Raw genomic sequence first — 14,814 nt, 5'->3', positions numbered from 1 at the left:
TGGAAGGTCAATCCCGCTCTTGTAGCGCGTCGTGAAACACACCTTCCACGTCGTTAATTGTTTTCCATAGACCGCATAGAGCACGGTATTGATTATCCCTTACATAATCCATCCATTTGTGGTAGTCTACATTCAGTGTAACCATGTAGTGATTGTTGACAACTTGAATGTAGCACAACAGCCATGTTGGACTGATAATAACTTGTAAGGGGTTTGTCTGTATGCTGGGGTTATTAGAAAGACACGGGTTGAATTTAGTCTTACTAATAACTCATGCTAAACTACTCTGCTCAGTGCGTGATGACGTACTGTATGTATCAAGCAGCAATATCATTTCAACCCACCATTGAATGTCATTCTCAAACATATTTTATTAAAGAAACCATCTATTTAATATCTTTCTCATTCGTCATTAATATTTTAAACCTGTTGCAGACCTCAGTAACCTTTTAACTGTTCAAGGCTGGTGTATATGTGTGTTTGTGCGTGCATGAAAGCAAAGCTTTGACTGACTTACAGTAGGTGGGCGCCATGGTAACCAAGCGCTCAGGTGCTTGATTGTGATCAGCTTGGTAGGGTTTGGTGTCGTGATGACACTGATACTCTAAACAACACTGCACTGTGCTAACTACTTTTACTGTACCCAGATTTAAGGTCAAAAAGTGAGTTTGCATTGATTTATTTTCTGTTTGTATGGTAAGTGACAAGTAATGTTAGCTATGACAATGTACGATATGTCAGAACTGCATATCTGCCTAGCTTTCACAATATGAACAATTACTACAATTGTAATCCTAAATCATTGTTAATAAAAATGTTCTGATATTAGAAGTTGTAACCAGAGCACTGCCCCTCAGATCTGGCAGCCAGGCTAACATTGGACATTGTAACATAATCAGGTGGTGGAATTGTTTGAAAAGCCTTGGAGAAGCATGTTGTTACTGAAATCTGGGTTGTGTTTATATAGGACAGCGTAGCAAAACGAAAATAAGCAGTTCTTATTGGACCAAGTATTTCCTTCCCGTTTTAACCTGGTGCCAACATGTGTCCTGATCTTGTCCACATTCTGATTGTGCCCATATTTTTAGACTGGTGTAGACGATTAAATAAGTGATTGTGATGATCTTACTCCGGATGTAGTCGGGGACGTGTTGTACCTGGGTCATCCTGACCAGAGCGCCAAAATCACATTAATTAAAATGTAACCAGGGCTATAAATAGACATTTACAAAAATTATTTGTGCTGGGTAAGATTGAAAATCAAAAGCAACAATGGGTTTCGAACGGTCAATCTTTGGTGTCGTAACCTGTGTTTAACGCCCTCCAACCTACCTCCTGAACCTTCATCCACTTCAAACATTTACATTTAAGTCATTTAGCAGACGCTCTTATCCAGAGCGACTTACAAATTGGTGCATTCACCTTATGACATCTAGTGGAACAGCCACTTTACAATAGTGCATCTAAATCTTTTAAGGGGGGGGGTCAGAAGGATTGCTTTATCCTATCCTAGGTATTCCTTAAAGAGGTGGGGTTTCAGGTGTCTCCGGAAGGTGGTGATTGACTCCGCTGTCCTGGCGTCGTGAGGCAGTTTGTTCCACCATTGGGGTGCCAGAGCAGCGAACAGTTTTGACTGGGCTGAGCGGGACCTGTACTTCCTCAGTGGTAGGGAGGCGAGCAGGCCAGAGGTGGATGAACGCAGTGCCCTTGTTTGGGTGTAGGGCCTGATCAGAGCCTGAAGGTACTGAGGTGCCGTTCCCCTCACAGCTCCGTAGGCAAGCACCATGGTCTTGTAGCGGATGCGAGCTTCAACTGGAAGCCAGTGGAGAGAGCGGAGGAGCGGGGTGACGTGAGAGAACTTGGGAAGGTTGAACACCAGACGGGCTGCGGCGTTCTGGATGAGTTGTAGGGGTTTAATGGCACAGGCAGGGAGCCCAGCCAACAGCGAGTTGCAGTAATCCAGACGGGAGATGACAAGTGCCTGGATTAGGACCTGCGCCGCTTCCTGTGTGAGGCAGGGTCGTACTCTGCGGATGTTGTAGAGCATGAACCTACAGGAACGGGCCACCGCCTTGATGTTAGTTGAGAACGACAGGGTGTTGTCCAGGATCACGCCAAGGTTCTTAGCGCTCTGGGAGGAGGACACAATGGAGTTGTCAACCGTGATGGCGAGATCATGGAACGGGCAGTCCTTCCCCGGGAGGAAGAGCAGCTCCGTCTTGCCGAGGTTCAGCTTGAGGTGGTGATCCGTCATCCACACTGATATGTCTGCCAGACATGCAGAGATGCGATTCGCCACCTGGTTATCAGAAGGGGGAAAGGAGAAGATTAATTGTGTGTCGTCTGCATAGCAATGATAGGAGAGACCATGTGAGGTTATGACAGAGCCAAGTGACTTGGTGTATAGCGAGAACAGGAGAGGGCCTAGAACAGAGCCCTGGGGGACACCAGTGGTGAGAGCGCGTGGTGAGGAGACAGATTCTCGCCACGCCACCTGGTAGGAGCGACCTGTCAGGTAGGACGCAATCCAAGCATGGGCCGCGCCGGAGATGCCCAACTCGGAGAGGGTGGAGAGGAGGATCTGATGGTTCACAGTATCGAAGGCAGCCGATAGGTCTAGAAGGATGAGAGCAGAGGAGAGAGAGTTAGCTTTAGCAGTGCGGAGCGCCTCCGTGATACAGAGAAGAGCAGTCTCAGTAGAATGACTAGTCTTGAAACCTGACTGATTTGGATCAAGAAGGTCATTCTGAGAGAGATAGCAGGAGAGCTGGCCAAGGACGGCACGTTCAAGAGTTTTGGAGAGAAAAGAAAGAAGGGAGGTGGAGGTGGATAGAGGGTCAGGGAGGTGGAGGTGGATAGAGGGTCAGGGAGGTGGAGGTGGATAGAGGGTCAGGGAGGTGGAGGTGGATAGAGGGTCAGGGAGGTGGAGGTGGATAGAGGGTCAGGGAGGTGGAGGTGGATAGAGGGTCAGGGAGGTGGAGGTGGATAGAGGGTCAGGGAGGTGGAGGTGGATAGAGGGTCAGGGAGCTGGTTGGAGGTGGATAGAGGGTCAGGGAGCTGGTTGGAGGTGGATAGAGGGTCAGGGAGCTGGTTGGAGGTGGATAGAGGGTCAGGGAGCTGGTTGGAGGTGGATAGAGGGTCAGGGAGCTGGTTGGAGCTGGATAGAGGGTCAGGGAGCTGGTTGGAGCTGGATAGAGGGTCAGGGAGCTGGTTGGAGCTGGATCGAGGGTCAGGGAGCTGGTTGGAGCTGGATCGAGGGTCAGGGAGCTGGTTGGAGCTGGATCGAGGGTCAGGGAGCTGGTTGGAGCTGGATCGAGGGTCAGGGAGCTGGTTGGAGCTGGATCGAGGGTCAGGGAGCTGGTTGGAGCTGGATCGAGGGTCAGGGAGCTGGTTGGAGCTGGATCGAGGGTCAGGGAGCTGGTTGGAGCTGGATCGAGGGTCAGGGAGCTGGTTGGAGCTGGATCGAGGGTCAGGGAGCTGGTTGGAGCTGGATCGAGGGTCAGGGAGCTGGTTGGAGCTGGATCGAGGGTCAGGGAGCTGGTTGGAGCTGGATCGAGGGTCAGGGAGCTGGTTGGAGCTGGATCGAGGGTCCGGGAGCTGGTTGGAGCTGGATCGAGGGTCCGGGAGCTGGTTGGAGCTGGATCGAGGGTCCGGGAGCTGGTTGGAGCTGGATCGAGGGTCCGGGAGCTGGTTGGAGCTGGATCGAGGGTCCGGGAGCTGGTTGGAGCTGGATCGAGGGTCCGGGAGCTGGTTGGAGCTGGATCGAGGGTCCGGGAGCTGGTTGGAGCTGGATCGAGGGTCAAACACCTCCCTAACCCTCTATCCACCTCCACCGCCCTGACCCTCTATCCACCTCCCTGACCCTCTATCCACCTCCCTGACCCTCTATCCACCTCCCTGACCCTCTATCCACCTCCCTGACCCTCTATCCACCTCCATGACCCTCCAACCAGCTCCCTGACCCTCCAACCATCTCCAATTTACCTTCCTGACCCTCCAACCGATTCCATCCACCTCCATGACCCTCCATCCCCTCTGACCCTCCAACCTACTCTCTCCCTTAGTATTCATCCAACCATTCAATCTGTCCCGGACTACCTCCGGAGACAGTCAATAAGGTCTGATCACGATCAGTTATTTTAATATTTGTATGAACATAACAAGATTCAACAACTGAGACATAAACTGAACAAGTTCCACAGCCATGTGACTAACAGAAATGTAATAATGTGTCCCTGAACAAAGGGGGGGTCAAAATCAAAAGTAACAATCAGTATCTGGTGTGGCCACCAGCTGCATGAAGTACTGCAGTGCATCTCCTCATGGACTGCACCAGATTTGCCAGTTCTTGCTGTGAGATGTTACCCCACTCTTCCGCCAAGGCACCTGCAAGTTCCCGGACATTTCTGTGAGGAATGGCCCTAGCCCTCACCTTCCGATCCAACAGGTCCCAGACGTGCTCAATGGGATTGAGATCCGGGCTCTTCGGCTGGAGATGGCAGAACACTGACATTCCTGTCTTGCAGGAAATCACGCACAGAACAAGCAGTATGGCTGGTGGCATTGTCATGCTGGAGGGTCATGTCAGGATGAGCCTGCAGGAAGGGTACCACATGAGGGAGGAGGATGTCTTCCCTGTAACGCACATCGTTGAGATTGCCTGCAATGTCAACAAGCTCAGTCCGATGATACTGTGACACATCGCCCCAGACCATGACGGACCCTCCACCTCTAAATCAATCCCGCTCCAGAGTACAGGCCTCGGTGTAATGCTCATTCCTTCGACGACAAACGCGAATCTGACCAACACCCCTGGTGAGATAAATCCGCGACTCGTCAGTGAAGAGCCCTTTTTGCCAGTCTTGTCTGGTCCAGCAACGGTGGGTTGGTGCCCATAGGTGACGTTATTTCTGGTGAGGACCTGCCTTACAACAAGCCTACAAGCCCCCAGTTCTCATGCCTACTTGCAGCATGCCTAAGGCATGTTCACGCAGATGAGCAGGGATCCTGGGCATCTTTCTTTTGGTGTTTTTCAGAGTCAGTAGAAAGGCCTCTTTAGTGTCCTAAGTTTTCATAACTGTTACCTTAATTGCCTACCGTCTGTAAGCTGTTAGTGTCTTAACGACCGATCCACAGGTGCATGTTCATTAATTGTTTATGGTTCATTGAACAAGCATGGGAAACAGTGTTTAAACCCTTTACAATGCAGATCTGTGAAGTTATTTTGGATTTTTACGAATGATCTTTGAAAGACAAGGGAAAAGGGACGGCCCTTTTTTTGCTGAGTTTACAATAAAGCATGCCATGTACACTGTGGGCATTTTATTAGGTACACCCATCTAGTACTGGGTCGGACCCCCCTTTGTCTCCAGAACAGCCTGAATTCTTCTGAGCATGGAAACATTGCTCAATTGGTATCAAGAGACCTAACGTGTGCCAGGAAAACATTCCCCACACCATTACACCACCGACACAAGCCTGTACTGTTGACATCAGGCAGGAAGGGGCCATGGACTCATGCTGTTCACTCCAAAACCTGACTCAGCATAACGCAACAGGAACCGGGATTCGTCAGACCAGGCAATGTTTTTCCATTCCTCAATTGTCCAGTGTTGGTGATCGCGTGTCCACTGGAGCCACTTCTTCTTGTTTTTCACTGATAGGAGTGGGACCCGGTGTGGTAGTCTGTTGCCCTATAACAGTGCCTTCGGAAAAAGACTCCCACATTTTGTTACGTTACTGCCTTATTCTAAAATTGATTGAAACTGTAGCCCAGTGTTTTTAATGTAACTGTAGCCCAGTGTTTAATGTAACTGTAGCCCAGTGTTTAATGTAACTGTAGCCCAGTGTTTAATGTAACTGTAGCCCAGTGTTTAATGTAACTGTAGCCCAGTGTTTAATGTATGAATGGTGGTAGATGTACTCTTTCTGTAGAAACAACCATTTTATTATAGCACATTATAAGGACAGGTTGTTTTTTTATTTTTTTTACCCATGAGGCTTTTGAAATACTAAGACAACCAGTACCATATTATCCGGTGGCACAAAACCACCGCAGTGCCCTACTACGGATGTAAACGGCTGCCAGTACACAGTATTACAGCACTGGAGACAGTCCCACATGAGGATGTAACTCCTACAGACAGGTCTGCAGTGGTCTTTATTATTCTGCAGTAATCTGATTACAATTACAGAGGGTCTGTTTATCTAGCTGCATTAAATAGATTAACAAAGGGTCATCTGCCAGTTTTAAAACGTCTTGCAATGCAAAATTTCTTATTGGACAAGTCCAGATAGTGCCCCCCTGTTTCAGTCCATTTTGTTCCTAATGAACACGACCCAGAGCTGAAAAGAGACGCCTGAACACTACAAGGTAGCCACAGAGTCAGAGAGAGCACTGTATAAGTAGGTCAAGAAGTTATTCCTGTAATGTGCCCTTGTGTGAGGACGTGATTTGATTAAATAAACGGAACAGTGAACAGTGATGTGAAACAGAGATATTCAGGTTGGTTTGACATCGTGTACATCTTAAAGACTACGGCAATCTTACAAAATTCATCAGTCTTTTGACATCTGTGTGACTACACTGGGGAAGAAAAAAAATGTAAGCATAAAATATGGCGGCTGCCATCAATGGTATTGTTACAGTACTCCGTAAAGCGTTGTCCAGCTGGAGTGGAGTTTTTTCTACATTCAAACTTTCTTCTAAAGCTGATTGTACTTCTGGTCAGGTACTGATTGGTGGTTTGTCCTGCAACCAGACAATGTTATCAACTAAGTCTGACCTGCTGGCGTGCGACTGATGATGTCATTTTTGTGGGTCCTGCTTGCCCGAAGGCTCTCCGGATGGCCCTTGGCCGTTTTGCATCAAACTTCTGTGTGTACATACAAGACTGATGTTAATCTTTGCAGGGCAGTTTGTATTATTGGTGACCTCTTGGTTTGGCATTACACGGAACAAAACTATAAATGCAACATGCAACAATTTCTAAGATTCTACTGAGTTACTGTTCATACAAGGCCCTAATCTATGGATTTCACATGACTGGGTCATCGAATCCCCGAGCTGACAAGGTAAAAATCTGTCGTTCTGCCCGATTTGTCAATAAGAATTTGTTCTTAACTGACTTGCCTAGTTAAATAAAGGTTAAATAAATAAATAAATGATCAATGGAAGCAGGAGGCACCTGAGCTCAATTTCAAGTCTCATAGCAAAGGGTCTGAATACTTACATAAAAAATAAGGTATTCCTGTTTTTTAATTGTAATAAATTTGCAAAAATGTATAAAAACCTGTTTTTGCTTTGTCATTATGGGGTTATTGTGATGTCATTATGTGGTATTGTGATGTCATTATGGGGTATTGTGATGTCATTATGGGGTATTGTGTGTAGATTGAGGACATGTTTTTATTTAATCAATTTTAGAATAAGGCTGTAACGTAACAAAATGTGTGTAAAGTCAAGAGGTCTGAATACTTTCTGAATGCACTGTAAATGTGGACATGACAAAACGTGAAAAATATCGGGCATATTGACTTCCCACAAATGCCAAATTTATAGCATTTGGAGACAGTGGCCAGGTAAGCAAAACCAAAGCATATATTGCTGTCGTACCTTATCCATAGACTAATTACAGGGTAAGGAAACCAATGTAATTCTACCAGGTGGTATTTAAGAAATAACAGAGTTCTACCAGGCACTATTCAGGAAATAACAGAGTTCTACCAGGCTGTATTCAGGAAATAACAGAGTTCTACCAGGCTGTATTCAGGAAATAACAGAGCCCTACCAGGCTGTATTCAGGAAATAACAGAGCCCTACCAGGCTGTATTCAGGAAATAACAGAGCCCTACCAGGCTGTATTCAGGAAATAACAGAGTTCTACCAGGCTGTATTCAGGAAATAACAGAGCCCTACCAGGCTGTATTCAGGAAATAACAGAGTTCTACCAGGCTGTATTCAGGAAATAACAGAGCCCTACCAGGCTGTATAGAGGAAATAACAGGGTTCTACCAGGCTGTATTCAGGAAATAACAGAGTTCTACCAGGCTGTATTCAGGAAATAACAGAGCCCTACCAGGCTGTATTCAGGAAATAACAGAGTTCTACCAGGCTGTATTCAGGAAATAACAGAGTTCTACCAGGCTGTATAGAGGAAATAACAGAGCCCTACCAGGCGGTTGAAAAGCCAAAAGAAGGTCGACACCAGCAATGCTATATTATAATTTCAACAAAATTACAAAAATAACTTTAGGTCTGCTTCAGTGGCTTTTATAGGTAGGTGAAGCATTGTTAAATAAGGACTGATGTCAAATTAGGGTAATTTTGTATGTCCAAACATGAATATTCAATTACTTTTATTTTATTACTATTATAAGCATTACTTTATAGGAGACCAACTATTGATTATTAATTGAACCCATGGATCATAAAATGTGGTTTAACCAGTGTATGTTGCCTATTATAGTGTGTCAACAGTTAAATCATTTTCACCAAAATCATTGTACATTTAAAAAAATAAAAAATAAATGTACCCTACACTTATCCACCATACTTTGTAATGTCATATCAAACCCTAGTTGAGCACATTTTTACAAAATGAATACTTTTTTGCCTTTTTTGCTAATTTATTTTCATATTCCTACTCTTCAAGTTCTCTACGAACAGGAAGGGTGCGATACTAATCCCTCACCAATGGAATTCCTGCCTTTTATCCTATATCTTTGGTGACTGATCTATATCTTTGGTGACTGATCTATATCTTTGGTGACTGATCTTGAGATTTCTTACATCCCTCTGAGTGCGGCAAAGTTAAAGTGCCACAACACTGAACTGCAGCAACCCAAAAGGATACAAATGTTGTAAATTGATGCAGGAGGACTGAGGGAGTTGACCAATCAAGTTCAAGAGAAGATTATTTTGCTTCACTTCTAAATCCATTGTCAAAACATGCACTACCAGCCTGTTAAATGTATTTGGGAACATCTTTCCATTCTAAATGAACTAAAATGGAAGCTTAAGAACTTTTTAAATGTTTGTAACCGTTATGATAACATTGTGTCACCAGTAGGAGTAGTAACACCAATGATGGTAACACCAATGAGACATTTTAGGACATTGAAGATTTTATTAAATGGAGGACACAGATGCTCAAATCTAAAGTAATTAACCCTGTCTAAAGTGATATGTGATCTGATTAGCTAATAATTTTCTTAAGTGATATGTAAAATGACATCATAAAAGGATCTGATTAGCTAATCATTTTCTTATGTGATATGTAATATGACATCATAAAAGGATCTGATTAGTTAATCATTTTCTTAAGTGATATGTAATATGACATCATAAAAGGGTCTGATTAGCTAATCATTTTCTTTAATATAGACCCCTCTAAGTTTGCCACTGGAGGGAATGCTCAAGGTCGTAGTATATCATTGTAATGACCGATTGTTAAGGCGGTAACAACAATGACATAAAACTTAAGGACATATATTATATTTGTTTAAAATATTATTTTAATATCCTTTTGTATTTATTGATATTTACAATATGAAATATTTGTTTACTTTCTAGCTTTCAAAAAAATTGATATCTTTAAATCCCCAAAACATGCCATTACAACTCTACTCATCTCTACAGGGAAAAGCCAATTTGCTAGCACTTTAAACAATGCATAAATGTTTTGCAATAGGAAGGACTTGCATTATGTTTTATCATTGATAAATATTTAAATATGTATGACGTGTAACTATTTGTCAAGTGTTTATCATGGTTGCAAAAGAATGCAAATGCCAACCCATTGCAAGAATGACCTGGACATTAAATATCCCCATTGCTACATTTCAGGGGGAGAAACTGGGTAATCATTGGAAACCGTTCAATGAGAAAGTAAAAACATGATTCACCCTGACAACAAAAGGCATATCTAAACCCTGTAATATGAGAATTTGAGTCCAGGGAATAATCCCAAGGAGAACTGGTGGATATCGTACATGGCCTACCAGGGGGCTCACTGAAAACTGTGTTAGAGTGCCCTCTATTGAAAATCCTGTGGAACCGTGAGGCCATTCAAGTTTACTATCAATGGGAAGAAATATATTTGACCTCATTGGCCCTTCTCATCTCTTTCATTATCACTGATCAGTGCAGATGAAGGAAAGGAGACAAGGAAACAAACGAAGCGACTTATGACTATTGAGATGTAGCCCTAACCTGACCCCAGTCTCTTCCCTGTCTAAATCCATTCTGGTAGGGGACTACTACTATACGTGTGATTCCTTACCTGTCACGTTCTGCAGCCGCTTCCTCTCCTCATCCAGGTTGTTCTGCAGCCTCTTCCTCTCCTCGTCCAGGTTGTTCTGCAGCCTCTTCCTCGTCCAGGATGTTCTGCAGCCTCTTCCTCTCCTCGTCCAGGATGTTCTGCAGCCTCTTCCTCTCCTCGTCCAGGATGTTCTGCAGCCTCTTCCTCTCCTCGTCCAGGATGTTCTGCAGCCTCTTCCTCTCCTCATCCAGGTTGTTCTGCAGCCTCTTCCTCTCCTCGTCCAGGTTGTTCTGCAGCCTCTTCCTCGTCCAGGATGTTCTGCAGCCTCTTCCTCTTCCTCGTCCAGGATGTTCTGCAGCCTCTTCCTCGTCCAGGTTGTTCTGCAGCCTCTTCCTCTCCTCGTCCAGGAGGTTCTGCAGCCGCTTCCTCTCCTCGTCCAGGTTGTTCTGCAGCCTCTTCCTCTCCTCGTCCAGGTTGTTCTGCAGCCTCTTCCTCTCCTCGTCCAGGTTGTTCTGCAGCCTCTTCCTCTCCTCGTCCAGGTTGTTCTGCAGCCTCTTCCTCTCCTCGTCCAGGATGTTCTGCAGCCTCTTCCTCTCCTCGTCCAGGATGTTCTGCAGCCTCTTCCTCTCCTCCTCCAGGATGTTCTGCAGCCTCTTCCTCTCCTCGTCCAGGATGTTCTGCAGCCTCTTCCTCTCCTCCTCCAGGATGTTCTGCAGCCTCTTCCTCTCCTCGTCCAGGTTGTTCTGCAGCCTCTTCCTCTCCTCGTCCAGGATGTTCTGCAGCCTCTTCCTCTCCTCGTCCAGGATGTTCTGCAGCCTCTTCCTCTCCTCGTCCAGGTTGTTCTGCAGCCTCTTCCTCTCCTCGTCCAGGTTGTTCTGCAGCCTCTTCCTCTCCTCGTCCAGGTTGTTCTGCAGCCTCTTCCTCTCCTCGTCCAGGTGGTTCTGCAGCTCAAAGTACCTGAAGAGAGAGTCCCGGGGCCAGGTGACTTTCTCATCCTCCTCTTGCTCCTGCATCACCATCAGGTTGTCCTCCACGTACACCTCCCAGTCTAACAGAGGAAACCAGGGGCCCGTTCGTTAGGGCATGAAATTTAAAATGGTTTGCAACGGAAGTCCAGACTGTTTTATGTTTGCAGCCAGAAGATGATGTACAGGCCACAGGTGTCTTGGTCCAGTTCTGGTACTTTGCGGGTGTTGGCGATCAGAGCATATTAGTGATCCGTGATGATGAGGATGAAGAGAGTGATGAAGGAGTTGTAGATATCTCTGGGAGACAAGTTGAAAGTTTGTGAAATTGTGTCAAAAAAAAACTTTTGAAGATGTAACATGAATTTGTCAAAACTGTAAGTTTTGTTCCCTAACAGAAATTGATTCTGACTGGTGTGACTCCAACTTTATCTGTAATGTAATATCACACTGGTTGAATCAACATTTTTTCTTCATCAATGAAATTATTTTGAACCAACGTTTATTAAACGTTGAATTGACGTCTGTGCCCAGTGGGAAGAGATGGCATGCTACTCTTTAAGGCCTTTCGAAATGTAGAAGATTTATGAGTTTTTTTATTTTGCACAATAAGCTCAATATCAACTGTTTAAAACACATTTAAATCCTATTATTTTATCATAACTGAGAAGGAGAGAAATACTACTGTTCAATACATCCCAAAACATATTTTATAGTAAGAGCAAATATCACACACTTAAAGTTCATATCATAAACCAGACCCTTGACGTTGGAGCGAGTGTAACTCTGGATGACTCCGACCACAGCGAAGATATAAGCAAACACCAGTAGCAGTAACAATATGAAGGTCATGGCCTGTAAACACATCCTTAAAGGAACTTCTTGAGAATACAGGGGGTGCTGTTTTCGCATTAGCATAATTTCCTCTACAGATTAAACTGCCTCTTATTCAATTATTGCTGTTACTATATGCATATAACCATATACCATTGGATAGAAAACAAGCTATGGTTTCTAAAACCGTTTCAATTTTGTCTCTGAGTGAAACACAAGTCATTTGACAGCACTTTCCCTGAGCAAGAAGAAGATTGCAAGATGTGTATGCTCGCTTCAACGCTCTGCCTATATATGGTCACGCCACCTATGACCCGAAACACACTTCATTCGTCTTCCTCTGGGTGTCAGGAAGACGTCAGAGGAGAAATTTTTTGTTTATCTTGTACTGACGTGAAATAAGACCTATTTCTTTAGCGTGACCGACAACTTCCGGTTTTCTGAAACACGCGTTTTAGAGGTGCAATTGTCTTTTGTTATGCTGCCGTTACGGATGAAAACTATCTCCGTCTCGAAGTTTGTTTGATACATGTGACCATATCATCTTAATGTATGTTTTTTCAATATAGTTTAATCAGATTATTTGAATTTTTTCGGGAGTTTTGCCGTGTTCCGTTCTGTGAGTTTTTTAACTTTGGACAGAACCGTGCTAGTCGACCAGTACCTATGCTAAATGAAGAGGGAAAGTTGCCATTGTGAATGGATTGAACGACTCATCAGGACTAAGGACACCTTTATCAACATTCTGATGAAAGATCAGCAATAGTAAGACCCAATTTACGATGTTATTTCATATATCTGTCGTGCATGTGAACTGGTCGAGCGCGCCCAGCTGGTTCTGGCTGGCGTGGCTATGCTAATTTAGCGCTACATTTTGTTTTCGCTATAAAACATTTAATAAATCTGAAATATTGTTTGGATTCACCAGATGTTGGGCTTTCAATATCTGTACGCTGTGTATTTTTTCTGAAATGTTTTAAGACAAGTAATTAGTTATATGAAGTTGGTCTCTGTAATTGTTCTGGCTGCATCAGCACTATATCAGATTGCAGCTGCAATGTAGAACTGTGATTTATACCTGAAAAATGCACATTTAAAAAAAAAAAACTATGCTATACCATAAATATGTTATCAGACTGTCATCTTATGAATTTGTTTGTTGGTTAGTGGCTATATATATTTTCATTTAGTCGAATTAGTGATAGCTACTGACGCAGGAAAAAACTGTTGGAGTAAAAAAATGGTGTCTTTTGCTAACGTGTTTAGCTAATAGATTTACATATTGTGTCTTCCCTGTAAAACATTTTAAAAATCTGAAATGGTGGCTTTATTCACAAGATCTGTGTCTTTCATTGGGTGTCTTGGACTTGTGATTTAATGATATTTAGATGCTACTATTTAATTGGGACGCTATGCTAGCGATGCTAATCAGTGTGGGGGGGGGGGTGGGGGGTGCTCCCGAATCCGGGTTAGGTACTCGGTAGAGGTTAGGAAAAAAATCCACCCAAAAATGTGTTTCATTAGTCCATTGTTGATATTGTCCCAAAATGTTTTTGCATGTCAGCAAAAATATTAACACAACATGCAACAATTTCAAAGATTTTACTGAGTTACAGTTCATATAAGGAAACCAGTCAATTGAAATAAATGCATTAGGCCCTAATCTATGGATTTGACACTACTGGTAATATAGCTATGCATCTGTTGGTCACAGATACCTTCAAGAAAAGGGCGTGGATCAGAAAACCAGTCAGTATCTGGTGTGACTGCTATGTGCCTCATGCAGCTTATGCCTGCCCATACCATAACCCCACCGCCACCATGGGGCAGTCTGTTAGTTGACATCAGCAATCAGCTCGCCCACACGACGCCATACACGTGGTCTCTGGCAACAGCTCTGGTGAACATTCCTGCAGCCAGCATGCCAATCGCACGCTTCCTCGAAACTTGAGACATCTGTGGTATTGTGTTGTGTGACAAAACTGAACATTTTAGAGTGGCCTTTTATTGTCCTCAGCACAAGGTGCACATGTGTAATGATCATGATCAGCTTCTTGATATGCCACACCTGCCAGGGGGATTGATTATATTGGCAAAGGATAAATGCTCATTAACAGGGGTGTAAACTAATTTGTGCACATCTGAGAGAAATAAGCTTTTTGTGCATTTGGCAAATATCTGGGATCTTTTATTTCAGCTCATGAAACATGGGACCAACACTTTAAATGTTGCCTTTATATTTTTGTTCAGTGTATATAACTTTCAAAATACAGAAATACAGAAATACAACCCATTTCATTTTTCTAGTCCCAAAATGTTTTGCATGTCAGCAATCAAGTTATCAATACTGGCAGTTTTTCTGTATTTTGAAAGTTATATATCTTGAAAACTTGATTGCTGACATGAAAAACATATTGAGACTATAAAAAACAATGGACTAATGAAACAAATACCAAAATATACTTTTTGGGTGGAATTTTACGGGAATTAAACAGGGTATAGTAGTAGGTGCCAGGCGCACAGGTTTGTGTCAAGAACTGCAACACTGTTGGGTTTTTCCACACTCAACAGTTTCCCGCGTGTATCAAGAATGGTCCACCACCCAAAGGACATCCAGCCAACATGACACAACAGAGGGAAGCATTGAAGTCAACATGGGCCAGCATCCCTGTGGAATGCTTTCTACACCTTGTAGAGTCCATTCCCCGACGAATTGAGACTGTTCTGAGGGCAAAAGCCAGTGCAACTCAATA

Source organism: Salvelinus fontinalis, chromosome 5 (assembly GCF_029448725.1).
Source record: "Salvelinus fontinalis isolate EN_2023a chromosome 5, ASM2944872v1, whole genome shotgun sequence".
NCBI lineage: Eukaryota > Metazoa > Chordata > Actinopteri > Salmoniformes > Salmonidae > Salvelinus > Salvelinus fontinalis.
Note: the sequence above shows the minus strand (reverse complement) of the source record.